Genomic DNA, 24,962 nt, shown 5'->3' on the forward strand with positions numbered 1-24,962 from the left:
GGGATTACTAGGGTGCTGTGTGCCAGCTGAACACAGACCTTGAAAGGCTGCCGTGAGGATCAAGCTTGTGGGAAAGTAATAATAACTCTGGAGCACTCTAAGCATAATAATACTTATGGAGCGTTTATTATGTGCAACACGCTGTTGTGATTAATTTATTTAATTGTCACAATCACCCTACAGGGTGGGTACAATCACCACCACTATGTGGATGAAAAACTCAGACACCAGGAATTTATGTTACCTGCCCAAAATTGCACGGCTAGTTAAGGTATAGACTCAGGATTTAAATCTAGGCATGTGGTTCCAGAGCCCAAACGTTACTGTCACTTTAGCCCATAATAGGGTAACAAATAATATTAGTTTCCCATCTTTTCACCTAAGATAGGCCTGTTGAATTGGAGGTCATTTTCAAAGTCGGGGACAATAGAGTGCTAAGAGTTTGTTTCAACTATCAAAAAGTTCTTTGTTTGTATAGCCTTGGCTTATATTTTTTATCCCTTCAGTTTCTCTTATCAGGAAGGGAAACAAGTTACAACATAGCGCTTAAATTAAAAGTACTTTCATGTCCACATGATTGTCTTTATATAAGTTCTAGTTTTATTTTAATTAAGCTGATTCCTTATTTAAAGAGAGGCTCACATTAAGAATTGCATACCTTATCAAAAATGAGACTTCTATTCTCTTTTCACAGGATGATAAATAAGACATTGACTTTTAGCACTTTACATAGTACTGGCTCACAGTCAGTGAATATTAGGAACTTGTGGTAATATGATGCTCCCAGGTCACAGGTATTATAATCATTTTGGCTGAATTAATATCACATGGCTTTGACATCTATGTGGCATGACTTTTGATCAGTTTTAAATGGGATCTTGTTTGACTTGGGAAGCACCTGAATATTAAAATGTAGGTTGAAATTACAAAAATAAACGTAGGGGACAGTAGTGTCTCCCCACATCAGAAGGAATAAAGCCAGGAAGTAGCTGATTAATAATGAGTGTAATTTCTTGGATTTAACGATGCCATCGTAAACTCTAGGAGCACAGTAGAATACTTTTTTTCTTTTTATGATCACACGGTAGAATTTTTAATTAGTACTTAACGAAATATGCATTTTTAATATTTTAGAGGGAAAATGTAAACCAAAGCCCCTGGAAAAGGAATGATTGTAAAAATAAGAACAGATTTTTTTTTTTTTAAAGTCACCAGAAAGGGAATGAATATTTATTGAGCCTCTGTGTCCCGAGCACTATGATTACATGGTTGACCAATCTGGTTTTGTTTAATTTTTATAACAGTCCTGAGACAGAGAGACTGTCCTGGTGTCTGATGAGGAACCTGTGGTTCACGGAGGCTCAGAAACCTGCCCACACATCTGGCAAAGCATTGGAGCCTAGATTCAAACCAGTCCCGTCAGAGTCCTCAGCTGATGGCATTCCCTCCATCCCTGCCTCTGTTGCAGAAGTCCTATGGCCATGTTCCTCATGCCTCTGCCAAGACTTGGAAGTCATGGGTTGTCTTTGGCTGGAATTCTCAGTGCCGGTGTAGGGGCTAATCTTAAAAGCCCTTGCTCTTCAGTATAACTGTTGAAGGAATGGGTGAAGTGGTGCTTCTCCTCCGCTCTGAGCTGGGATAAAGGCTCCACTCACGTGCTTTCCCTCTCCACCACAGCCGCTGACCTCCTGCTGCTTTCTCTGAATTTAGCAGGGATCCAAGCTTCAGACTTAGTTTTGTTCGCTTTAAATGCACACAGGCCTGGGGTAACTAGGGGGCCAGTTTGAGCCACCTGGGTCTTTATACAAGTCACCATGGAGATATCAATGAAAAAATAATGTTGCCTGCCACATCAGGAAACAAAGAATGTTGCAGCCATCAAACCCTCATGAGCCCTGGGGAAACTCAGGTTAGAAACAAGATGCCCTGCCATTGCATAGTCAGCTGCAGCAGCCACCCCAAAAGTGCACCCTAAGGAGACTCAGGATAAGAAAGCACAGGATGCTGGCCCCAGGTAGCTGAGGTACATAACCAAGGTGTGATTTCAGTGAGCCTGGAACCCTGCATCTTCCCAAGCACAGAAAAGCACTAAAGGAGTTCCCGTCTTGGTGCAGCAGAAACGAATCTGACTAGGAACCATAAGGTTACAGGTTCGATCCCTGGCCTCACTCAGTGGGTTAAGGATCTGGTGTTGCCGTGCCGTGAGCTGTGGTGTAGGTTGCAGATGTGGCTCAGATCCAGCGTTGCTGTGGCTGTGGCATAGGCCAGCAGCTACAGTTCCGATGAGACCCATAGCCTGGGAACCTCCATATGCTGTGGGTGGGGCCCTAAAAAAGAAAAGCACTAAATTCCTTAACTTCAGCTCTCTGGTTGTCTTTAATTAGCAGCAATCCTTTGATGTTCCAGTCACCTTGTCTTTGTTGTAAGAGTTCCTGTACACCCTGGCTCCTCCTCTGAGCCCCCTGAGAGGCCGTATCCTGGGCTTAAGTCCTTCATTTTGTCCACTGAATGAAACATAATCTTCAGCTTTTAGGTTGTGCATCCCCCTCCCCCCGCCCCCCAGGTCTCCAGAGGCTTCTGGCAAAGAACCTGTACAAAGGTTAGAGGACATTAAGGCACAGTGAGCTTTTGTTTCTGGATCAGAGGGGACAGATGATGATGGGGATGATGATTTTTTTTTTTGCCAACCTTGAAAGCCTCCAGTCTTGAGCCCTAGGGAGCAAGAATAAAAATGGTAAGTTCTGGGAATAAAAATGGAAAGTCTGATTCGATGCATAGCTCTGTGATGGGGACCCATGTGTCATGCACAAAGGAGTGAGGCTTGTGGTGGCCTCAGTAACACAGGGCTGAGAGAAAGTCTAAAGATAGGTGAGGTGTCCAAGGAGAGCTGAGAGGACGCAGGTGTGACCACATGGGAGCCACACCCTGGAGGGGAGTGACCTTGAGTTGAGTTTGAAGGACTCACACTAGGAAGTGGGGGTAGATTCAAAGGAATAGTTTTTGTTTTTGCTTTTTGCTTTTTAGGGCTGCACCCACAGCATATGGAGGTTGCCAGGCCAGGGGTACAATCCAAGCTACAGCTGCCAGCCTACACCACAACTCATGGCCATGCCGGATCCTTAACCCACGGATCAAGGCCAGGGATGGAACCCTAATGTCATGGTTCCTAGTCAGATTCATTTCCACTGTTCCACGATGGGAACTCCCAAAGGAATAGTTTTGATACTATCACATTGATCCTAGTTCTACCCAGGTTGGTATGATGGAGAAAAGATGGGTTAGGATGTGCTTTTAGAATGCCTCCTATCTCTAGAGATGTAACTTATGATCCCCGCATCTGATGGAGGAGCCCGTCTCACAGATGTTAACTAAGCAATCACACAGATCTATAACTTCAAGCTGGGATGAGCCCCATGAAGGAGAAGTGCTGGGGACCCTGCTGGTGTATAAAGGGAATTCTGAGCTGGCCTGGGGGTGGGAATAATGAGGAGAGGCTTCCCTGGGGATGTGATGTTTGCCTTGTTGGGAGCTGAGTTTGCAAAGATCCTGAAGCAGCTGTGAACAGGTCACATAAATGTCAAACCATGGAGGGGGAGCAGAAGAAGACACACTGGATGTTTCTTCTCTGACTTGCATTTTAAAACACAGAGCTGCCTTTGTGAAAGTAGTAGGTAGTGCCTGAAGGGTCTGCTTGGCACAGTTGGTTGGCTTTGCCTGTCTGGGCATGTGGACTGGGGCATCCAATGACCTGCTCTCCACTTATGCCTCAGTCATCGACAAATTGCATGATGTCAAGCAGGTTTCATAACCTCCATTTTTCTGTCTTTTTTTTCTTTTTCTTTTGCCTTTTCTAGGGCCGTTCCTGTGGCATATGGAGGTTCGCAGGCTAGGGGTCGAATCCGAGCTTTTGCTGCCGGCCTACACTGTAGCCACAGCAATGTGGGATCTGAGCCACGTCTGCGACCTACACCACAGCTCATGGCAATGCTGGATCCTTAACCCACTGAGCAAGGCCAGGGATCGAACCCGCAACCTCATGGTTCCTAGTCAGATTCGTTAACCACTGTGCCTCGACGGGAAATAATAACCTCCATTTTTCAACGCATAGAGGAGGACAGGGAGAGGAGGTGTCTTCCTGATGATCTACTATTCCTTGTGGCGCTGAAACCATGTAACCGTAGCTTTTCCAGAGCTGTTATTTCACTTTTTGGGAAAGGGCTTGTTCCATTCTTTTCCTAATTCCTCAGCAATGTCTAATCTTTCCCTTTGATTCTCAGAATAGGCCTTAGGAGAATAGAATTCATGTTGCTATCCTGGGAGGTATCATTGTTTTGTTTGGTTGGTTGGTTTTGGCCACCCTGTGGCATATGAATTTCCCAGGCCAGGGATCAGTCCAGGCCACAGGTGTGACCTATACAGCAGCTGTGGCAGCACCAGGTCCTTAATCCATTGTGAAAGGATCGAACCTATGTCCCAGTACTCCAGGGAAGCTGTGATCCCCTTGTGCCATAGCGGAAACTCTGAGATGCCACTGTTTTATTGAACACACATTGTCCTTCATTACTTAGCACCTGGTCTCATTGCTGAGCATGCAAAGGAGAAAGGGATGTGTCACCAGCCCACCAACGACCGCCCCAGTCCACCATCAGCTCAGAAGACAAACATTATCAAGTAATTGTAGTATAAAGTGATAAGTGCATTGCAAGAGATAGAAGGTATCAGAGGAGCCAAGAGGAAGGCTGCTTAATGCCTGGGTACAAGTAATGTAGTTGGTTACACCTGGAAATAAAAGATAGGTGTGTAAATATGGTGGGTGCTTAATAAATGGATGTGGCTGAATGAATGAATGGATTGTGGTGTTGTTTTTCTATTTTCCGATGGTTCGCTGGCTGATTCCAAGCCCCGTTATTGCTCTTTCATGTCATAAAAGAAAACAATTTCATAATGGTTACAGTTGTTACGCTTCTAAGAGCCACCAGGCCCTGTGCACCTTCACACGGGCACCGTTACTGTTTTCCTCAACGTTTCATTAGGTGGTTGTTTCTACTGTTCATCTTTCCTTCCAGAGACTGTCTGTGGTAGAAAGACTGCCCTTGGCCATTTTCATCGTGTTGTGTGAAGTCTCAGGAAAAAAAAAAAAAAATGAGTTTGATTTCCGCAACACCAGAGACAAGTGGGAGACTAAACGCAGGGGTAGAGAAATTCAATCACAGTTTCCTCTCTGAGGATGGGCGTGCGGGGGTATTAGGAGCCTGTGAAATGATGTGCTCGCTCCTAAACTGTGGGGAGAGCAAGCTTGAAAGATCGGAGTTCTCCCCTCTCCCTTTAATTTGCGCCCAACCCCTGCTGTCATGAAAAATGGGACTGGGGAGCCCTAAATGCAAAGCATCCACTTCAGAAGAAAAATGTTACTTTTATGCTGTCCATTAAGACATTTACCTGCTCCATATGCTCCAGAACGTACTGGAGAAAGAGGAATTTGCCCCATGAAAATGGAGAGCTCATTTCTGAAAAACTGTTTTCCATAAATCTTGCAAATTACTGGCCTCAAATATTCTGGGTTGTAGCCTGAGCGACCCCTGGGGAGCGATTATCAGGGAAATAACCGTGAACAGCAATAAGATCTTGCACAGATCCGATAGCAACACCAGGATGTGACCTTTTTGTGCAGGAGGCATTCATGTGGGCCTGCCTAGCTTGCCAGGAGCACTGTAATTAATGGGGCACCGGAGGGCCCTTCTTTTCTATGAGCTGCTAATTAGTCCTCCTGGAGACTCACATTGCCAACCACATCCAGGGCATCACATTCCCACCACTGCTTGTGGAGCGAGCAGAATCTGATGAGTGTGTGAGGGCTGTCAACTCAACCCCATAGGACTCCTCATGGTCCTCTCTTTTCTCCCAAAGTGGTCACTCTGGTGATCAGGCCATACCTATAGTTTTTACTTTCCTTTTTTGGGGTGGGGGGGGAAACGCGTGATTTCACTGGCTAATCATGAGGACCAAGTACACTGAATGATTTTGAACATACGGGCTGTTTTGCTTCCTTTTCCTCCTATGTTTTGGGTGGTTAGTGTGGCATGGAAAATACCACCACCCACAGTCAGGGGAGGTGGAAACCTACCTGCAAGCTTACCGTGCATGGTTGTATAGGTTGTGCCCTGCACAAGAATGCTAGCTGAAGGGGCTAGCGGGGCCTGAAATCCAGCATGTGTGCTTGTGCACATTAGAAAGAATCCAGCTATTCTGATTCCAGAGTCTGAATGCTTAACTACACACCATATGGACTTCATAAACTCCTGGTGTTCTGGGCTTTCACCTCCTGGCAACCAGCTTTATTGTTTGCCAGCTAGCAGCCGTTGAAGTGATCAGCTAGCAGGCATTGAAGCGTTGGGAGAGTATGAAAGATGAAGCAAACCTTTTAAAAACCAAAGACTAAGTTTGATACTAGTATATATATACACACACACACATATATATATATATATTTTTTTTTTTTTGTCTTTTTGCCATTTCTTGGTCCGCTCCCGCGGCATATGGAGGTTCCCAGGCTAGGGGTCCAATCGGAGCTGTAGCCACCGGCCTACACCAGAGCCACAGCAACGCGGGATCCGAGCCGCGTCTGCGACCTACACCACAGCTCACAGCAACGCCGGACCCTTAACCCACTGAGCAAGGGCAGGGACCGAACCCGCAACCTCATGGTTCCTAGTCGGATTTGTTAACCACTGCGCCACAACGGGAACTCCCCATATATATATTTTTATGTGTGTGTGTGTGTGTGTGTGTGTGTGTTTTTGCCTTTTCTAGGGCTGCTCTTGCGGCATATGGAGGTTCCCAGGATAGGGGTTGAATCAGAGCTGCAGCCGCCGGCCTACACCACAGCCACAGCAACTCAGGATCCGAGCCACGTTTTTGACCTACACCACAGCTCATGGCAACGCCAGATCCCCAACCCACCGAGTGAGGCCAGGGATTGAATCTGCAACCTCATGGTTCCTAGTTGGATTCGTTAACCACTGAGCCACGACGGGAACTCTGATACTGGTATATTGTCTGTGATTGGCACTTGCTGGAGAAAGAAGTGTTTGCCCTGGTACGCTGCACAATGTTTTACTTCTCCCATTCAATAGGAAGGTCTAATAGTCAATAGATGGATTATTTATTCACAGTCTCAGCCTTAGAGTTAACTTTTGGAGTTAATTCACAGGGTTTGACTACTAGTTGCCAAATTATGAAACTTCAGTGCAATTTGCAACACTATTTGGCAGTCAAAAGATGCTGACGTATCTTCCAGGGAGCTGGTGAGGGCCTGATTCACCTGTGTACTGATGACTTGGTAACTGATGTTTAACACGTGTTTGCACTTCTGCTGCGTCAGCCTTCTCAGGCCAACACTGTGTCCTTGGCAACGGTGCATTGGTAACACTGCGTAACACTGAGGGCTTTAGAAACAGGACTTTAGCCTCGGCCCTTTCCAGCCAAGGAAACTTCAGCATATTACTAGCTTCGAGTGTCAGCATACTCATTTGCCAAATGCCTTCTTTCCACAATTGTTGGTATTAAATAAAACAGGTAAAGCATCCAGCCTAGAACAACGTCAGAGGCTCTCAGTAAATGCTAGTCTCCCTTGCCCCCCTTTAAAAATCTTTAGTGAGGAGTTTTGTTGTGGTTCAGTGGGTTGAGAATCTGACTAGTAGCCATGAGGATGGGTTAAGGATCCTGTGTTGCCATGAGCTTCTGTGTAGGTCACAGAAGCAGCTTGGATCCTAAGTTGCTGTGGCATTGGTGTAGGCCGGCCGCTGTAGCTCCAATTCCACCCCTAGCCTGGGAACTTACATATGCTGTGGGTAGGGCCCTAACAAGAAAAAAAAAAAAATTAAAATCTTTAATGATTTTGGTATTAGTTTCCTGGGGTTGCTGTAACAAAGTACCACAGATTGGGTAGACAGCAGGAATTTATTCTCACTGTCCTAGAGGGCAGAGCTCTCCAATGAAGGTGTTGGCAGGGTGGTGCTCCCTCTGATGCTTCTAGGGGAGACTCCTTCCTGCCCCCTTACTGTAGCTTCTGGCAACCTCAGATGCCCCTTGGTTTGTGGCGGCATGACACCATCTAATCACAGTTTTCCCTCTGTGTCTGTCATCACGTGATGTTCCCTCTGTGTGTCTCTGTGTCCAAATTTCCCTCATTTATAGGGACACTAGTCATACTGGATTAGGCCCATCCTAATGACCTCATCTTAACCTGACTGCATCTGCAAAGACCTTATTTCCAAATGAGGTCGCATTCCCAGGTACCCAGTTGTGGGTGTCCATATCTACCCAAGTTGTGGGTGTCCATATCTTTTTGGAGAACACAATTCAACCCATGGCAATTTCCCATTTTCTGTAGAAGATAATACTCAATAGTTGTCTAGTGACTTTAGAGTTTCTAGAAGGTTTTTTCATCTTTGCCCAGGGAGACAGGACTTAATAATTTTTGTAAAGGGGGAAACTCCTATTAAAACGAGGGAATGGTTTCATTACAGAAGGTGAAGATAGCAATTTAGGTTTGTGCAAAATTTTCTTGTTTTGTAAAAATCACCAGAAGATACCATTACTTTTTTTTTCAATTTAACATTTTGGAGTTCTGTGATGGCCTATTGGGTTAAGGATCCAGCATTGTCACTGCTGTGGTGTGGGTCACTGTTGTGGCATGGGTTTGATCCCTGGCCTGGGAACTTCTGCATGCTATAGGCATGGCAAAAAAAAATTTTTTTTTTTCAACAAGGATGTTCTTATCCTAGTTTTTAATGAACCAATTCAAAACAAAAAGCACTTATTTTAAAAGCACATAATCATTTGGAAACTGAGGGAATCTGACTTATTGAATTTACCTATACCAGTTCCTCCCTATCACTGACCAATTGGAAAAGATAATTATGGAGAAAAAAGGAATAGAAAAGAGAAACTTTATTCTTCTTACGGTTATCTCTAATTATAATTTCTTTGTAACCCACTAATATTTCCTTCAGGTATCTGAGTCTCTTTAATTGTTTTTCCTCTTTGAGAAAGAAAATACTGAAAATTAAAAAAAAACAAATATACCCTTTTATTAGTATTGTCAAAAATTGTTTGGAGTTTTTCTTTTGTTGTTGATGATGTTTTAAAATAAGCTTTATTTTTCAGCTGAAACCAGATTTTGCATTCTAAGCAAAATTTTCTTACTTTTCTTGGCAAAATTATCCCTAATTTTAAAAGTTCTGGGAGATTTCCTGTTGTGGCTCAGTAGAAACGAATCTGACTAGTATCCATGAGGATGCAGGTTCAATCCCTGACCTCACTCAGTGGTTTAAGGATCTGGTATTGCTGTGATTGTGGTCTAGGCTGGCAGCTACAGCTCTGATTTGACCGCTAGCTTGGGAACCTCCATATGCTGCAGGTGTGGCCCTAAAAAAGACACCTCCCCCCAAAAAAAAAGTTCTGGAAGGTTTCAGAAAAAAATTTAGTAAAAATTTTAACACAAGTGCAAGTCTCCTCAATACAGTAGTAATGATTTCTTAATTATTTTTTCTATGATTTTGTTCAACAAATTGTTTTCTGAAGTAACTAGCTTAGTACCGCATATTACTTGTTAACCATTAGCATCTACTTTTTAAAAAGCAGTATAACCAACTATAATGGAAAAAATAAAAATCATTTAAAAAAATTAAAAAAAAAAGAGAAAAAGCACATATCGGGTTTTTTGTTTGTTTGTTTGTTTTTTGCTTTTTAGGGCTGCACCCATGGCATATGGAGGTTCCCAGGCTAGGGGTCAAATAAGAGCTGTAGCTGCCGGCCTACACCACAGCCACAGCAATGCAGAATCCGAGCTGCGTCTGCGACCCACACCACAGCTCACGGCAACACCGGATCCTTAACCCATTGAGTGAGGCCAGGGATCAAACCCGCAACCTCATGGTTCCTAGTTGTGTTCATTAACCACTGAGCCACGATGGGAACTCCAAGATCATTCCTTTTTGAGCTACATTTATTACAAGTCTAAAAAAGTTTTTACAAATGATTGTCAGTATTTACAAATTTATACTTGATTCATAACATGTATTCATACAAATTATTGACATGTTTTCAGGATATATGGGAAGTTTCATCATCACTTATGGACAGGTCAGAACAGATCAGTTAATGTTATTTGAATACCTGACAGAAAAGAAAACCTGGTGCTGTTTCAGTGAGTAAAGCAAGAACTAAGTTCAGGTTGAGAGGTCACCCAGGATGTTTCGAAACAAGTCATACGTCACTACTAAGAGTACAAAGATGGTTGAAACGACCTTATGCACGTATATGGTAGTACGTTCATTTGTGTAATGCTTCTTGTGTAATGCTTCTGCCACTTCTCATTATCTTTAATCTTTCCATCACCAGCAACTTTATTTAAGAATCCATTAGTCACCTAGGTATACATGATAATATGCACGGATGGCACCCAGAGAAGTCCATACACAGCAACACAAATCCTGGCTGTTGGTAAAACCCCTGACACTGTGCCTTCTGCGAATTCGGTAGCATACACACTCTCTGATGAAAGAGGAGATCCTGTTGGTTCTGTGTTACTTCAGAGGATTGAGGACTGACAGGTTCTCAGGCCTTTTGAATTCCTTGTGACAGTAAACCCATGGGGGCTGCTGGCCCGTGGGGGCTGCTGGAGAAATGCTTGCTGCGTTACAACATGACCTTTGAGTTGATGCAAATGAAAGCACCAGGGAGACCAAAGCAAGTCTCAGAGAGTAGATTTAATGTTGGAGCTAAATGCCATCACATCAACTTGAGTTTTTTTTTTGGCCACACCCGCAGCATGTAGAAGTTCTGGGGCAAGGGATGGAAGCCGTGACACAGCTGCAACCTGAGCCACTGTCGTGACAACGCCGGATCCTTAACCTGCTGCACCACAAGAGAACTCCCAATAATGTGTTATTTTCATACCCCGAATTTCCCCCAAATAAATGAAAATATAGTCTCATATTCAATGGTGGGAGTGTTCATTGTTATAAAACTCTGTGGAGAGCAGTCTGGCGACCTCTATCAAGATGGGAATGCTCAAAGACTCTGACTCAGCCATGTGTGCAGAGTGCCTGTGAATGTTTAGTGCAGCATTGTCTGCATTAATGAAAACTGAAAACAGCCAACCTGGGAAATAGTTGAATACTTTCTGGTACAAGTGCTACCTCTACAGCTGCAAAAGAGGGAGGTAGTGCTGACTGTCCTGACAATGGAAGAAGTTTCTTTCTTTTTTTTTTTTTTTTTTTTGTCTTTTTGCCTTTTTTTAGGGCCGCTCCCGAGGCATATGGAGTTCCCAGGCTAGGGATCTAATCAGAGCCATAGCCACTGGCCTACACCAGAGCCACAGCAACGCGGGATCTGAGCCTCGTCTGCGACCTACACCACAGCTCAGGGCAAGGCCGGATCCTTAACCCACTGAGCAAGGCCAGGGATTGAACCCACAACCTCATGGATACTAGTGGGGTTCGTTAACCTCTGAGCCATGATGGGAACTCCTGAAAAATTTTTTTTTTGGGGCCCACCCTCATGGCATGCAGAAGTTCCCAGGCCAGAGATGGAACCCGAGGCACAGCAGTAACCAGAGCCACAGCAGTGACAATGCCGGTTCCTTCCCCTGCTGACCCCCGAGGGAACTCTGAAAATATTTCAAAAGAGACATTTTGATTGATTTCTCCAGAAAGCATTTTGGTTAATCAGAGAGTTCAGAAACATGAGAGGGAGGGTGTCTGTCTCTTCCCAGAGGACAGGACACTTTCCTTATTATTACAAGCCAGTTTATATGATATTTTTGTACAAGAGTGAAATCCTTCCTTTCTTAAGGCAGGTAGTTCACTGTTTCCAGTGTCAAGTTTCTTGTTATTTCTCATGTTTCTCTGTAGGTTACAAGCTCCCAATATCAGGGAGACAGGCCCTCATCTTGAGTTCCTTGCAATGTTTTGTTCTGCAGCACTGGAACATTCATCTCTTTACAAACTCAAGCTTTATAACCTCCCGTCTCCGTGTGTCTGCTCCCCTGGCACCCGATTTCCCATGGATACAGGATCCTGGGAGCAAGCTTATTACTCTTGGCAGAACCTACTTATAAGCCTACCGGGCTGGCAGAGATGTTGAAATATTGTTAGAACAATATTGAGGCATAAATCATGCTCCCTGCTCTGTCAAGTCTTCAGTACAGGTCAACCATGTGCTATTGCTCAACTGTACATTGACGCCTTTTGGTATCGATCATAGGTCAATTAGCAAGTTTTGGCCACCCCAGCATTTTTAGTACTGTACGTGATGTTGGTTATTGTTACATTGGCTCCTATGGGAGGAGGTGTTCTGGAGTCTGAAGCTATAATGGGTTTCAAAACTCTTTCTTATCTCACCTGTGGCTGCATTAAAAAAAAAAATGGTTGCTTTATTTCAAATGATGTCACTGTGATGTGACCTTGGGTTCAAAAGCGTCGCTTTTTTCTTTCATTTTTGACTGTCATCTATTTCTCAGGTGTTCTTGCTTCAGGTGCTAAGAAACCACCAAACCTCTTGATATCTTTAATTTTACACACATTTCTAAAGTATTGGGAACCCACTTTTGCCTCAACTGTTTCCAGTCTTGAGATCCTGAGATTCCTCCTTAAGGAATCCTTGTCCCAGGAAACAGGGAAGAGAATTCGAGCAGATGAGCCTTGATTGGGCTGAAATCTCCTGTTTCCATGCAGATGCTTCTGAAGGCGGGGGTGGGGGTGGGGGCAGTATTTCGTGGGGGAGAGAGATACTGATGCTTTGTTTCCCTTACCAGGAAAGTGTAGGAGGCACAAGGCCCGCCCATATGTGGGCTGCTGTGACTTGCTCTGTGATCAGATCTGCTTTCTTGAGCAGAGCAGAAGGCTTGACATACCACCTACTTCCTTCTTGGCTTTGAAAATCACAAGCAGGGCTGAGTTAGAATGGACTCTACTTGGGTGGTCAGAATTCAGCTATACTGGTACGACATAAACCAGCCTCAACAGGAGTTCCTGTCGTAGCTCAGTGGTTAACGAATCCCACTAGTAACCATGAGGTTTCGGGTTCAATCCCTGGCCTTGCTCAGTGGGTTAAGGATCTGGCGCTGCCGTGAGCTGTGCTGTAGGTCGCAGACTCGGCTCAGATCCCGAGTTGCTTTGACTCTGGTGTAGGCCGGTGGTTACAGCTCTGATTAGACCCCTAGCCTGGGAACCTCCACATGCCGCAGGTGAGGCCGTAAAAAGACAAAAAATAAAATAAAATAAACCAGCCTCAACAACAAACAAGCAGTAAGTTCATCAGAGAACACACCTAAGTCAGAAAGAGTCTAGTTACTGTGTGATCCAGCAACTCCACTCCTAGGAAGATACTCACAAGTGAGAAAAACCTGTAACCATACAAAAGCTTGTACGGAGCTGTTCATAACATCATCGTTGATAATAATCTCAACAATAACCTTATTGTCGATAAGTGGAAACGACCCAAATACCTGTCAGCTGATGACTGGGTAAACAAAATATGGTAATCCATATGATAAATATTATCCAGCAACACAAAGGAATAAGGTACTGACACATGCTACAACGCGGATGAACCTTTACATGTTAAATAAAAGAAGCCAGACATAAAAGTCACATACTGTCTGATTCCATTTATATGAAATGTCCAGACCAGGCAAATTCATAGAGACAGAAAGAAGATCAGTGGTTGCTTAGGGCCAGAGGGTTAGGGGTGAGTGAGGAGTGACTGCTCATGGAAATGAGGTTTCTTTCATGAAAATGATCTTAATTATTAGATTATGGTGATGTTTCTACAACTATGGGAATATATTCAAAAACACTTAATTCTCTCCTTCACATGGGTAAATTGTATAGCCTGGGAATCATATCTCAACAAAATTGTTTTTATTTTTACAGAAAGAAACAGCATCTTTAGAAAGATTGAGTAGAATTTGGCAACAGACATTTAGATCCGTGTGGCAATCAGAAAGCCACACGTGAACCGCATTTCCTTCCTGGCAATGTCACCCCAAAACTGATCTTCCTCAAGTTCCGTGTTTCTTGCATCAGATCTATTACTCAGGACTTTCACTAATTCTCTAATGCCAAAAAGATTCTTAGACACACACACACACACACACACACACACACACACACACACACACACACACACACACACACACACACGTGTAGCAATTTTAAAGCTCAGATGAGCAGAAATGTAACTTAAAAAAAAAAATTGGAGTTCCCGTCGTGCCTCAGCTATTAACAAACCGACTAGTACCCATGAGGACGTGGGTTAGATCCCTGTCCTTGACCAGTGGGTTAAGGATCCAGCGTTGCTGTGAGCTGTGGTGTAGTTTGCAGACGTGGCTCGGATCTGGCATTGCTGTGGCTCTGGTGTAGGCCAGCGGCTATAGCTCTGATTAGGCCCCTAGCCTGGGAACCTCCCTATGCCGCAGGTGTGGCCTTAAAGAGACAAAAAAAAAAAAAAAAAAAAAAATTCTTGGTCATTGTTGCTTCAACCATATATATATTTGCTTTTTAGGGCTAGGGGTACAACTGGAGCTACAGCTGCTGGCCTATACCACAGTCACAGCAACACCAGATTAGAGTCAGAGTCAGGGTTAGGGTTAGGGTTACACCGCAGCTCACAGCAATGTCTTGTCTTTAACCCACTGAGCAAGGCCAGGGAACGAACCTGAATCCTCATGGATACTAGTCAGATTCACTTCCGCCGCGCCACAATGGGAACTCCGAGAAATGTAATTTTTTAATGATTGAATTTGACCTGCTTGTCAGCTCTCATTTCTGCTGATGGAGGAAGAACATTGCCTTTTGATTAAACAGTCACTCCAACTTGGGGATCTCCTCATCCTTGTTTCTTGTCCTTGGCCCATCCTTCTCGTTTCCGCATGTGGCTGGATTGGTGAAAGGATGCTTTCTACAGGACATGGACTCCATCCCAAACTCCCTGCCCACCACCACCTCTCCCAGTTTAAGACCTTCGCTACTCCCATTGCCCACCAGAAAAAGTCCTAATTCCTCAGCAAGCCTCATGAGACTTTGCAGTCTAGCCCCAATCTCCCTTGAATTGCTTCTCTTGCTGCTTTTATTAAGACATTCTGCCCTATAGACACCAGGGTATTTACTTTTCCCTTAATATAAGGAAGGCTTTCAAGCCTTTGGTTCACTCTTTTCTGCATGGAACCCCTTTTGCAACTTTCATCACCAAGGAAATATCCTTTGCAGTAGCCAGTTTCCATGTTGCCTTCTCTGGGTAATCTCGCTTAACTCATTCCTGCTGAACTAATCCTACTCTCTTAGCACCTTGTACATGCCTCTGTTCCTGAATTTATTACTCTTGGCTAGAACTTGTCAGTCTGTTCCCTCTTCTGGAGTGTGAACTTATTCAGGCTTACTTTTATTCATTTTTTTCTTTTTGCCTTCCAAAGTGGAGTGATATCCTTGGAACACTGAAGGGGTGGAATAACAGTGGAAAATAAAATGAAATAGGATTTCTTGATACATTCATATAATTGATTAAAGAGTATCAGAATAGGATGAGATACAGAAATCATGTGGGATGCCCAGCCTAGAAAATGCATGCAGGCTGTGCCTTACTAGTGAGGGGGTTAGTCACAAACTGGCAATGAAAAGATAACTGCCCCTTTATGATTCCTCATTGAACTCGGACAGAGAAAGTCACTGAATCCTCACATAGATATGACAGACAAGGGACCACTGCTTCACTTTCTAGAGACTAACCAGTTTTAAAGCAGGAGGATGGGAGTTCCCGTCGTGGCGCAGTGGTTTACGAATCTGACTAGGAACCATGAGGTTGCGGGTTTGGTCCCTGCCCTTGCTCAGTGGGTTCACGATCCGGCTTGCCATGAGCTGTGGTGTAGGTCGCAGACGTGACTCGGATCCCGAGTTGCTGTGGCTCTGGCGTAGGCTGGTGTCTACAGCTCTGATTGGACCCCTAGCCTGGAAACCTCCATATGCCGCGGGAGCGGCCCAAGAAATGGCCAAAAAAAAAAAAAAAAAAAAAAAAAAAAAGCAGGAGGATGGTTTCCAAATGGTTACATGGCATTTATCTTAATTATTCTTTTTTTATTTTCCCCCCTCTTTTTAGGACCACACCTGCAGCACATGGAGGTTCCCAAGCTAAGTAGGGGTCCAATCGGAGCTGTAGCCACTGGCCTATGCCACAGCAACAGCAACGCCAGATCTGAGCTGCATCTATGACCTACACCACAACTCATGGCACTGCTGGATCTTTAACCCACTGAGCAAGGCCAGGGATCGAACCGGCGTCCTCGTGGATGCTAGTCAGATTTGTTTCCACTGAGCCATGATGGGAACTCCCTATCTTAAAACAAAAATGTGCAGGAGTTCTGTGGCACAGTGGGTTAAGGATCAGCATTGTCACTGCCGTGGCTTGGGTTGCTACTGTGGCAAAGGTTCAATTCCTGGCCCAGGAACTTCCACATGCTTAGATAAGTAGATAAATAAATAAAATAAAAATGTATGAATGTCCACTGACAGATGAATAGATAAACAAAATGCGGTTTATACATGCAGTGCACTATTACTCAGCCTTAAAAAGGAAAGAAATCCTGCCATGCGCTACAGCAGGAGTGAACCTTGAAGACACTAGCTAAGTGAAATAAGCCTTTCACAAAAAAAGACCAACTGTAGGATTCCACTTAGATGCGTTACTGAGAGTAGTTACATTCACAGAGACAGTAGGTAGAATGGTGGTGGTCAGCAGCTGGGGGCTGAGGAAAATGGGTTATTGTTCAACAGTTCACCTACTTTTGGTTTTGCATGATGAAAAAGTTCTGGAGATGGACAGTGGGGGTGGTTGTATAACAATGTGAATGTACTTAATACCATTGAACTATACATTTAAAATGGATTAAAATGGTAAATTTTATGTTATATATTTTTTACTATTAAAAATTTAAGAAGATAAAAAAATGTAAGAGCATATGAACCATTGTTTTCTCTGCGATAGGGGAGAATCCAGATTTAAAAAGATAAAAACTTGGGAGTTCCCATCGTGGCTCAGTGGTTAACGAATCCGACTAGGAACCATGAGGTTGGGGGTTCGATCCCTGGCCTCACTCAGTGGGTTAAGGATCCGGCGTTGCCGTGAGCTGTGGTGTAGGTTGCAGACGAGGCTCGGATCCCGCATTGCAGTGGCTGTGGCGTAGGCCGGCAGCCACAGCTCTGATTCGACCCCTAGCCTGGGAACCTCCATATGCCGTGAGAGCGGCCCTAGAAAAGACAAAAAGACAAAAAGACAAAAAAAAAAAAAAAAAAAAAAAAAAAAAATTTGGAGTTCTCCTGTGGCACAATGGCTTAAGGATGCAGCCTTGAAACTGCAGTGACTTGGGTCACTACTCTGGCACAGGTTTCATCCCTGGTCCAGGAACTTCCACATGCCATGGACATGGCCAAAAAAATTAAAAAAATTAAAAGGATAAAAATTTTAAAAGACTTAAAAATATAAGAGCATAGAATCCAGTTGTTTTGTAGAGCCTGAAGCTGACAGAATTTAGGGAGCCCTTTTACAGGAAAAAATTACAAATAGAAAATAAGGTGGAAAAGCAAGTATTATTTAGAGTGAGAACGGGAACAGATTGTGTAAGGGAGGGTTCCTGAAACTTAAGCTTCCTTAGTTTAGCTTCAGTGAGAATCTGCTTCTGCTGGTCATAAAAGTTCTGTATTTTTTCTGATGCTCCCGTGTGCTTTGTACACATGACAGCTGTGGCAGTGCTGGGGACGGTTTTTACTGGGTCATGGTGCAAGAGCGAATTGTAAGATTCCCACCCCCACACCCCCTTTCCTGTGCTTATTAATGACTACATACGGATTGGATTCAAGTCAATTGTCAGCTTCCTCTTTATTTTCCTGAGACAAGTAATTGAGCCTTCTGCCCCGTGTAGATGCATTTTATCTCTGTATCCCCATGCCCCATGTGAGACTTGAGTAAATATTGTGGGGCTGTTCTTTGAGTGAAGTTAATGCGTTCATTTTTATTTTAAAAAATTAATTAATTAATTTACTGTCTTTTTTTTTAGGGCTGCATCTGTGGCATATGGAGGTTCCCAGGCTAGGGGTCAAATGGGAGCTGTAGCCGCCAGCCTACACAATAGCCATAGCAATGCCAGATCCTTAACCTACTGAGCGAGGCCAGGGATTGAACCTGGGTCCTCATGGATACTAGCCAAGGTCTTTTCCGCTGAGCTGTGATGGGATTTCCTTATTTTAATTTTTTTAAATTTAATTTTTTAGGAGTTTCCACCATGGCTCAGTGGTTAACGAATCTGACTGGGAACCATGAGGTTGCGGGTTCGATCCCTGGCCTTGCTCAGTGGGTTAAGGATCCGGTGTTGCCATGAGCTAAGGTGTAGGTCGCAGACGCGGCTCGGATCTGGCGTTGCTGTGGCTGTGGTATAGGCTGTTGGCAATAGCTTTGCTTAGACCCTTAGCCTGGGAACCTCCATATGCCACAGGTGCAGTCCTAGAAAAAGACAAAAAGACCAAAAGAAAAAAAAATAATAATAATTTTTTATTTTATATTGGAGTATAGTTGATTTACAATGTTGTGTTACTTTCAGGTGTATAGCAAAGTGATTCAGTTACACATATACATGTATCCATCCTTTTTCAGATTCTTTTCCTATATAGGTTATTCCAAAGCGCTGAGTAACATTCCCTGTGTTATACAGTAGGTCTGAAATTAATGCTTTTGTACAGGTGCCTTGGGGTGTTTTTTCCTAGCAAGGTTGGTGTGTTTAAAATGGTTGCCTGCCAATCTTTTGGCTCTAGGGTAGGGACAACAAACACAAACATAAAAACCAAGAATTTTGTTTTTTAGTTTTCCAGTTAATGTCTTTTTGGAGAAAAAAGCAGTGCGAAGTAGGTGTGGAGTAATTAAGAGGCTCCCTCTGGAAGCCAGGGACTTGTCCTGTGTATTTTGGGGGCCGCAGCAGCCTCGCCCAGCACTGCCTGCCCACCTTCCTCCCCAGAGCCCCCAGGCGGCGTGGTCAAGGTCACCACAGATCAGCACCTTGGGCATTGTCGGCTCCCAGATCTGCCAGATTCACTTTCAATTGAAAAGAGTTTCCTGGAAAACCACAAAGTCAAAAATGTAGACGGGGAATTCCTCCGGGGGAGTTTCTGGGGAAAACATGCGTCCGTTTTTCATTACAAAGCCCGATCTGTAGAACCCCCTCCTTCCTCTGACTCATGTTTAATTGTAATGGCAGAGCAGAACTTAATGGCTGTTCTTCAGAAATGTCTGTGGGTTACACTTATTTTTAGGTTCTGTTTAAACCATGACATAAATAATGAGAAATAATTATTTTGAAATAATGAGAAAGGTCACGATGTAGTTTTTATATTTAGCTCAAGGAACATGGGGTGAAATGAAGTAGATCAGGGGTAAAGTGCTACTTCAAAAATCGGATTTCCTAAATTATCTTCTGGTGTCAGCTACTCTGGGTTGTAGATGAATAAATCCCTCAACTAACGAATGACAGGGCTAGAAGTCTGAACTCTTGAAAAGAGATTTCTGTTTTATCTAATTATAGCAGGAATATATATATATACACATACACACATTAGAAGAACATTTTTATCTACAGGAAAGAATGAAAAAAAAAAAAACCCTCAAAATTATCCTATAATTTACTCCTGAGAAATAATCTCTGTAGGAGTTCCTGTTGTGGCTCAGCAGGTTAAGGACACAATGTTGTCTCCATGAGGATGCGTGTTCAATCTATGGCCTCACTCAGTGGGTTAAGGATCCAGCGTTGCCACAAGCCGTGGGGTAGGTCATAGAAGAGTCTTGAATTTGGCATTGTTGTGGCTGTGGCGTAGGTTTCAGACGTACCTCCGATTCAACCCTTAGCCTGGGAACTTCCATATGCCACAGGTGTGGCTGTAAAAAGAAAAAAAAGAAAGAAAAGAAAGGGAAAGAAAGAAAGAGGGAAGAAAGGAAGGCAAGAAAGAGAAAGAAAAGGAGTTCCCCTCCTGGTGCAGTGGAAACAAATCCGATGAGAAACCACGAGGTTGCAGGTTTAATCCCTGGCCTTGCTCAGTGGGTTAAGGATCCAGCATTGCCGTGAGCTGTGGTGTAGGTTGCCAACTTGGTTCGGATCTGGCATTGCTGTGGCTGTGGTGTAGGCTGGCAGCTGTAGCTCCGATGAGACCCCTAGCCTGGGAACCTCCATCTGCCTCTGGTGCAGCACTAAAAAGACAGAAGACAAAAAAAAAAAAAAAAAAAAAAAAAAAAAGGAAGGAAGAAAGAAAGACATTATCTTTACCTCTATATAATTTTAGGTTAACATATATATTTTTGGCTAGGGGTCGAACCAGAGCTGTAGCTGCTAGCTCACACCACAGCCATAGCAATGCCAAATCAAGCCTTGTCTGTGACCTACACCATAGCTTATGGCAATGCCAGATCTTTAACCCACTGAGTGAGGCCAGAGATCAAACCCATGTTCTTATGGATACTATTTGGGTTCTTTACTACTGAGCCACAAGGGGAACTCCCACTTTTAGGTTAATATTTAAGAAATTTTTCCTTCAATGTTTATTATAGATAATGATTTTTTCTAAAAAATACAATGTAAAGATCTAGAGAATGTACTAAATAGACTTTGTGTTTAAGAATTTAATATTCAGAGTTGTGAATATTTTTAGTGATCGATGACATGTAGAAACACAGTTTTGCTGACAATCTGGTGGGTAGGAATGAGTCAACTGGCTGGTGAGTCACATAGTGGCTGCCAGGTGTCCTCATCTCAATCTGGCTTTGTTGTTCTCTGTAGGGGAAGAACAGCTCATTGACCATTTGTGGTCACATGTGTGCTTGGTGCCTCCCTATATACTCTCTCCCCTTTTTCTTTGGTTAGATGTATTGTGGTCCAACTAAAAAAAGACGTTCCAGAGTTCCCTCTGTGGCACAGCGGAAACAAACCCGACTAGTATCTATGAAGGTGGGTTCCATATCTGGCTTCGCTCAGTGGGTAAAGGATCCAGTGTTACTGTGGCTGTGGTGTAGGCCAACAGCTGTAGCTCTGATTCAGCCTTTAGCCTGGGAACTTCCATATGCCACAGGTATGGCCCTAAAAAGACAAAAAAAAAAAAAAAAAGGATCCTAATTTCCTTTGTAAATATGTGATTTAGTTTTGGCAAGTGAAATATAAACATAAGTATGTACAACTCCTGGGACGTATTGTTTTTCCATTTCTTCTAGGTGGATATGATTGTTATGGCTGGTGCTCAGCAACCACCTTGGACCTTGAGGATCAATTTAGAGAAGGCTGACTATGAGCTGGAAAGTATGTAAGTTCCTGACAACTTTGTGAAGCCACCATGCTGGTCTGGGGCTGCCTACCCCAAGATTTCTTTTCTGTGAAAGAGCAATACATTTCTACCTTTAACCCAATGTGAAAACAATTTTTGTTGTTGTTCTTTTAATCAGCTAAACTTAATTCTAATGGATACAGGCTTGTTTACTATCACTTACCTCATGTGGAGAGTTATTGACCCGCCTGGGCAGAATGGGATGAAGTGATCTCACTGTGGGCGATAGAGCCAGGAGGCATCCTGGTCTTGGTTTAGTGTCTATTCATGTCTATTCCTGCCTTGTGCTGTCTCCTGAAACCCATGGTCTGTGGACCAACCTACCAGCATAGCTTGTAAAAAGTGGACCTTGCTCTGTGTGTCTCTGTGGTGGGTTGGGGTAGGGGTGGGGCAAGGAGTTCCTGCAGCCTCATGAGGAAGACTTTTGGACCCAGATGTGTGGAGGGAAGATGATGTGCAGATGCAGGGAGAGGATGGCCATCTCCAAGCCGTGGAGAGAGTCCTCAGAAGAAAGCATCCCTGCTGACACCTTGCTCTTGGATTTCTGGCCTCTCATCTGTGGTACTTTTATGGCAGCCCTAGCAAACCAGGGCTGCAGAGAAGAGGGAGGAGGCAGGTCTGCTCATCATAGAATCACTGTCCACCCTCCACAGATCCTTTACCTAATCCATCCTGATGGTGGTGACTCACTCCTCATGTGAAAAATTATGTTCTCAGTTCCCCAGAGTTTGCAAAGGGTTCTGAAAAGTTAAAGGGGCAGAACTTAAAGGAGTTATTTTATGTGAGGGTAAATAGGGTCCGAAGAGGAACTCTCTGCCTCCCTGGTTTTACAGCTAAGGGAAAGGTCTCAGATGTGGCTGCCCCCTGGGCTGGGCTGAGGTCACTGACCAGAGCTCTGCTTCCCAAGAAGAAAGCAGGATCCTGATAGAAGCGCTGCCCTTGAGGGCCTCACAACAATCTGGATATTTCTAAGGCTTTGGGGGCCCCCAAGGAGGCGTTTGGGGTGTGTCTGGGGTTGGAGAGAAAGCAAGAGCCCTGGATGTACTTTTCCTGTCCATCCCCTCTGCCCCCTTTCTCTCCTCCGTTCCTGCAGACCGAAAGCGAGCATTTTCCTTATGTCTCATCCTTTCCAGAAGGACTGTGACCCCCACGGCTGAGTCAGGGTAATCAACACCCCTAGCTTGCCTGGGACTGAGGGGTTGGCTGCTGAAACCACATCAGCCCTGGGCAGGCTGGGATGAGGCGGTCAGCTTCGGCCTGACCCTCCCAAGCCCCTGGCGTTTCATTCCACACACACAGAGAGGGACCCTGGGATGTGTCGAGTTGAACTTGGGTTTGTGTTTGCTAAAGATGTGGAAGAAGTCTCCTCTTTAGCTGGGTAGTTCTCAGGGAGGGGCGTTCCCATCTCCCTAAGGGGCATTTGGAAAAGACTGGGTACATTTTTTCATTGCAACCATACTTGCAGTGTGCTGTGGGCATTTAGAAAGGCCCGTGACAGTCCCCACGATGAGTCACTGTCCTATTTAAAATGCAAGTGATGACCCATTGATAGCCCGAGCAGGATTGCCTGGACTTGTTTTTGGAGCTCAGAGTCTTGCTGAAGAGTCCAGATTCCTTTTCTCTCTTGCTCTGGGGCTTTCAAGTCTCAGTGACATTTCCTGGGGTTGGGAGGCTTCCAGAGCACATAATTTTCTTTTTTTTTTGAAAAGATTTTTAAAAATTTTATTTTATTTTTTTCTATTATGATTTTTATTTTTTCCATTATTGCTGATTTACAGTATTCTGTCAGTTTTCTACTGCACAGCAAGTAGAGCATATAATTTAAAAAAAGGTAATCACATATAGAAGTAAAATATTTGGAAAATATTACCTCCTTACAAAACCAGCCTCAGAGTCTCTGTGATCCATGAAAACGGGCTTTGGAGCAAAAACTAGGTATCTTCTAGAGGACAAGGGTAAATGCACAAGGACAGGGCACAATGTAAAATACTAAAAAGATATAGGATGAAGCAGAATGAATCTCTTAGCCTTTGGGGTCCAGGGTCATAACCAACTCCTCCAGGAGGAGGGATTGGAGATTGAGTCCAGAAACTTCCCTGTAACCCTTACAGATCATTGTATAACTACATGTACAGTTTTCATTATAGTGCAAATCCATTGTCACCTTCATAACATTCCAATTTAAAATGCTCAGATATTGTAACCTAAGGCTGCTTGGACAGGGCAAGCCTGACATCAAGATTTTGAAGGTAGGAGTTCCCGTCGTGGCTCAGCGGAAACAAATCTGACTAGTATCCATGAGGATGAAGTTTCGTTCCCTGGCCTCACTCAGTTGGCTAAGGATCTGGCCTTGCACTGAGTTGTGGTGTAGGTTGAAGGTACAGCTCGGATCTGGCGTTGCTGTGGCTGTGGTGTAAGCCAGCATCTGTAGCTCTGATTCGACCCGTAGCCTGGGAACTTCCATATGCTGCACGTGCGGCCCTTAAAAAAACAAAACAAAACAAAAACCCAAAACAAGATAAAATATGGCAGAAATGAACCTATGTATGAAACAGAAGCAGACTCACAGACATAGAGGACAGACTTGTGGTTGCCAAGGGAGAGGAGGGTGGCAGTGGGATGGACTGGGATTTGGGGGTTAGTAAATGCAAACTGTTGCATTTAGAATGGATGGGCAATGAACTCCTACTGTATAGCACAAGGAACAGTGTCCAATCTCTTGGGATAGACATGATAGGTTATGATGTTAGAAATAGAATTATATATATTATATATAGCACCATTTTTATTTTTTAAATTTTTGATTAGAGTTGATTTGCAAGGTTGTGACACAACTATACTTTAATAGAAAATTTAAAAATAAAAAGGGTTCTGAAGCTCAGACTGGCAAAAATGGATGAGAATCACCCCGTCTTCCTGAGGGTTTTATTTTTCCCTGCTGGGGGCACTCTGTAATATAGAAACAGAAAAGCCCCTGCAACAAAGCAGCTCAAAACAATTTCCAGTTTACATAGGAGCTCGTTTTGGCTTGTAACATAATTATTATAATACTTGATAATCCTTTTGGAATATACTTATCCATGAACTCTCTAATATTTACTCAGCACCTGCTGCTGCCCCTTTCTAGCCTGTCTTCCTTTACTACAGAGGCAGGAAAGCTAAAGATATTTCCCAGATTCATTTGCAACCGGGGTTTTAGATTCCGCCAAGCACAACTACACGGCTGGCTTTCCGGGGGCAGCTGGGTTATATCGATTATCATGGCAGAATTATTGAAAGTGCCCTGTTCACTTTCATGGTCCTCACTGGGACTTGAGGTGGGTGGCTCTGATTGGCTGTTTTGGTAAGTCCCTGGGTAGGAGCATTAATTTTTCTAGGGCAGCTCTAGTGGTTTCGGATGTGTTATACTGAGTGACAGGCAGTGGAGGCAGTCCTTTTTCTGCTGCATCTGCTCCACTGATTGGTTGGGCATTTCCCCAGGATGCTTTGTTTTTGCCTCCATAGCATCCAAACCCATTTCCCTGGTCTTATGGGGAAGTCAGTCAGGTTCCT

At 44.0% G+C, this 24,962-nt stretch overlaps 1 long non-coding RNA gene across 1 annotated transcript in view; it reads left to right on the top strand.

Moving 5' to 3' along the window:
- The window catches only part of LOC110262015 (uncharacterized), a 37,973-nt gene extending 16,481 nt beyond the window's left edge, over window positions 1-21,492 (top strand). Inside the window, exon 3 of the long non-coding RNA XR_014812951.1 lies at window positions 21,301-21,492. This is a non-coding gene — a long non-coding RNA (uncharacterized LOC110262015). The remainder of the gene's footprint in view (window positions 1-21,300) is intronic.
- The last annotated feature ends 3,470 nt before the right edge of the window (window positions 21,493-24,962 follow it).

The sequence above is a fragment of the Sus scrofa genome, chromosome 8 (genome assembly GCF_054392235.1).
Source record: "Sus scrofa isolate SSC_HxYL_T2T_F1_AM1 chromosome 8, Sscrofa_HxYL_maternal_Yorkshire_Landrace_v2.0, whole genome shotgun sequence".
Taxonomy (NCBI): Eukaryota; Metazoa; Chordata; class Mammalia; order Artiodactyla; family Suidae; genus Sus; species Sus scrofa.